The sequence below is a fragment of the Morone saxatilis genome, unplaced genomic scaffold (assembly GCF_004916995.1).
Source record: "Morone saxatilis isolate NCDOM2014 unplaced genomic scaffold, NCSU_SB_2.0 Contig2, whole genome shotgun sequence".
NCBI classification, from domain to species: Eukaryota; Metazoa; Chordata; class Actinopteri; family Moronidae; genus Morone; species Morone saxatilis.
This window is the reverse complement of record NW_023339762.1, coordinates 19,994,699-19,998,812: the sequence shown is the minus strand read 5'-3', so window position 1 is coordinate 19,998,812 and position 4,114 is coordinate 19,994,699. Positions and strand designations below refer to the sequence as shown.

General features: G+C 41.8%; 1 protein-coding gene across 2 annotated transcripts in view; it reads left to right on the top strand.

Annotated features, from left to right (window-relative positions):
* LOC118330200 overlaps positions 1-4,114 on the top strand; it is an 80,982-nt gene that overhangs the window by 17,396 nt on the left and 59,472 nt on the right. The window contains exon 1 of one of the 2 annotated variants that reach the window (XM_035664666.1): positions 196-760. The exons of the other annotated variant lie outside the window; for it this stretch is intronic. The gene's annotated coding sequence lies outside the window, so the exon portion shown is untranslated. Of the gene's footprint in view, positions 1-195; positions 761-4,114 lie in introns of those variants that run through there. 2 annotated transcript variants of the gene reach the window in all.

Below are 4,114 nucleotides of genomic sequence, written 5' to 3'. Positions count from 1 at the left end.
TATTAAATTAATAATTTAATAACACTCTCTTTAATAATAGCAGGTGTGCGTCCCTCATCATACAGCTGCACACCAGAGCATGAGAGTGAAGTAGAGCTATATGGCTAGAAAGATACTTACTGTAAGCAAAGTGAGTGTATGTGTGTGTGTATGTGTGTGTGTGAGAGAGAGAAAGAGAGAGAGAGTTAAAGAGTGTGAGAGACTGAGAGAGAGAGGATCCAGACAAATTTAGATAAACAGCGACATACTGCAGCAGGGAGAGAAGGAACTAGAGGAGAATATTTTTGTGAGTGGAAGAAGCAGAAAGAGAAAGAAAGCAAGAATTAGAAAAGAAAGAGTGGTTGGTTTACTGATTGGCAGAACCTCAAGAAGGCAAAAGTGGTTTTAGGAAAACTTTAAAAGCGGCTGGGAAAAGGGAATGGAAGAGAAAAGAACCTGGTAAAACAAAATCAGTGGAAACAGCTCAGTGGTGAGAAAGTTAAATTTTTAGTGGAGCAAAGTGTTCTAATCTTTTCTCTCCTGAGGGCGTTTTTGGAAGCTTCTCTCATCAGTCTGGGCAGGACTCGGTTGTCCCTGTATTCCTCTCTGCCTCCCTCCTCTATTTTCCCTTAGTTCACTGCAGTAGAGCAGCGTAACTAGAGACACGCGATGACTACAGGTTGAGAAGTGAGTGAGAGAAAGGGAGACAGAGATCAAGGAGAGGAGAGACTGACGCACACCTCACACATTGGAGTTTGGAGTCACTGTGCAGCCCACAAAGGTGAGGTGAGGGGAGAATGTCTTAGCAGTTTGTGAGCTTTACCTGAGAATGAGGGTTGTGCATGTGCATGTATATCTATGGGTCTATATGTAAACATGTCTGTAGGTGAGAGTGTGACCATGGTTAGGGTTGAATTAGAGCATTGAGCAAGTGGCTGCATGCAGTGGATCTGTTTGAGCTGAGAGTTTTCTTTGAATACTCAATGAAGGCTGCTATTAATATTTTTGTGTGTAAACCATTCTCATGTCAGTGATCAGACCTTGAAGCATGTGTGACAGGTTTGCCTTTCCAAGATCACAGTTTGGTGTGTGTATAAATCAGCCTGTGAAGCGGAGCAAAAGACACATTGTGGAAGTCACTGCATGTGAGTGCATATGTATTTGTGCAAATGTGTTTGTTTCTCTTTGATTTAATTGTAATTTCGGATTCCTAAGAGATTCATGAACAACAGCCAATTGTTCAGCTGTGTCAGCAGTGGACACCTGGTGAAGGACAGACAGACCGTAGAGACTCATCTGGCCACAATATGGGCTGCCTGCACACTTTGCTGTCACATTTAAAATTGTTGGATTTCTTTTGTAAAAGATTTGTATTTGCAACAGACCTCAGATGTTATGACAGTGATGAGAAGCAGAAAACAGATGTAGTAAAACTGATCTAAGAGCGTCTCTGCAGAATCTGCAAGCAAAATAAATGTGAAAAAGTAGCTCCAGTGGTGGTACTGTCCTGCCCATACCTACATGCTAATACTGTTTACACTTTACATGTACAGCATATGCTCATACAAGACGTTAACACCTCAGAATTACTTTTCTTTTATTTGTTTCTCATTCACAGTTACATTGATTTATCTCTACATTCTGATTATCTTGCTTCGAGCCCACTGGTGACAGCTCAGAGCTTAGAGCTTCCAGGGTGTGGCTGAGGGACCTAAGGGTGGGGCTCAGGTAGAGCAGATAGAGAGGTCACTGTGGAATATTTGAGATTCCTCAGCAGAGCAGCTTCTGCAGTGAATACACCCAGCCCCCAACCTGAGTGCCCCCACCCAAACTCTGTTCCCTCACCTCCCAGCAGGCACTCTGCTTCCCCTCCCCTCACTCCCCACACACACTTTATCCTCTCTGCCCTGAGAGTGGAACCTGCTCAGTCATGCCAGTCTGCCTCCTTGTGCCAGCCTAACTACCACACACATTTAAAAGGTGGAAAATCATCCTCAGAGCTGCCAGGTGTGGCATTCCCTTGTCGAGTATTTTGCCAGGTGTGCCATCAGCATGTCTGAGTTAAGGAGACAACAATATTACAGTATGTGAAAGGGACTTGTGCAGAGGAATGTTTTCTGATCTTGAATTTCTGAGTTAGTGATGAACAACACAAATCAATCAAGCTGCCCATTCTGATATGTTTTTCTTGTGATGTGTGTGTGTATAACATACTTTCTGTAAGCGATCAAGATAATTATCTTAGATTACTATGTTTCACTCCCAAGAGAAATGGGAAGTGTAGGTGTGTGTGTGTGTGTGGGACAGATTGAGGAGCCATAAACCTTTTGCAATCACAAGGACATAAATAAAAAGTTCTGTGTGTACATGCATGAAACTATCCGTCTTTTAGACTGCAGAGGACGTCACAATACAGCTCTGATGTCTACTGTTTTTCTTTTCTTTTTTGCCAAGCTACTCTCAAGCATCCATAAAAAAAAAATATCATAAGCTTTTATACCCTGTGCAAGGCAAGCACCATTCAGACTGACTCAATAAGAATGACAATAACAGCACAATTATAACATCAATAAACAAAATTATGACTAATTGCCAGATTTGTCAATCAGTCAGCAATCATATTCATAGGCACATTATCAGGAGACTATTCAGGTACTTCCTTGAAACCTTTATAGGTGAACTGATTGATTTATGAGATTGAAAGTTGGGGTGAGGTCAGAAATCCAGGTGTACAGTGTTGTGAGTTGAAGGTGCCAGACACAGATTCCACTGAGAACAATAGAACGGACGAAGTATGTTTGACATAAATTGAATGTTCACTGGAAACATTGGCTGAGAGAAACAGAAAGCTAAAGGTGTCATTGATAGCCAAGGGAATAAAACCTCAGGCCATTAGCGAAAGGAGTGGGAAAGATGGAAAGAGAAGGGTGTGACAGAAGAGGGAGACAGCAGAGAAGTGAGAGAGAGTCCCTGTCCAGCTGTATGACAGAAGTGTTGGCCTGGTAAAGCTTTTCAATGGCCCAGTAAATGCTGCTGGAATGAAAACCATATAAGCGCCACAGACTTTTTACCTCACGTTACCTCCGTCCTGCTCCTGCCCCTCTATCCCATAATGCCTCCTCCCTGCTTTAGGGGCTATGTGGGTCTGGCAATGGTGTGGTTTTCATTAGTCAATTACAACCTCTGGATGCTTTTCTGAAACACTCTTCTTTCCTATTCCTGCTCCTTTTTTTCTTTCTGAGCTTTCCTTTCATTCCGCTTGGTACCACCTTCCTTTCATTATTTTGCTCTCTGAATTTCACTGAATATCTTATTTATCTCTTATCTCTTTATTGCCTTCTGTGTTCTAGCCGTGGTTATGACAACCTTTGTTTTTAATTTAAAATGCAAGTCAATTAAAAAAAATATTAGTATGGTACTTACTGGCTCTTGTATTTGCATGTAGAGATGCATGCACAGAGCAAGATACTGCATTCTCACATGTAGGCAAAGGCAACAAATGCCAGCCCTCGCTTGCTCGCCTGCATTTATCAATGCATGCAACAATAGGATAACTCAATATGCCTTCAGGGATTAAAATTGTCAAACACTGAATGAAAGCTCAGACAAAAATGCAGTGACCCTCAAAACATTTTGAAAGACACATTGAGGGTGTTCCTGTTGGATTTTCTCTGTCAAAGTGCAGCAGTCAGGCCATGTCCATGAGTTCACTCAAATAAGACAAAGTGGAAATATCTACCAGATGGCATGGAAATGAAAAATCATCAAATTCTAGGCTTGCAAGTACTTGCTTATTAGTTTCCCACTATTGTAATATCTGAAGCATGCCAGTTGCCATTATGCAGGTAGGCACTAGCTTGTTACAATGTAAATAATTTAATACACAATGATGAATTACTGTGAATGCATTTTTTACTGCTAATAGCTCAGACTTAACACACTGTGTGTGTATAACTGTGTAAGAACATTGGCCTACAGCAACAGCTCAGTTTGTCAAGTGTGTGGTGGAGTCTGGGTTTTGTAGGATAAACAGTTGTAGGCAGTTTAGCTCATTGGGAGTAAAGCACAGGGCACAGGGCAGCAGGTTTTGTGTTCATTATTGCTCTGCACGCTCTGGCTGAGATGTTGGAAGACA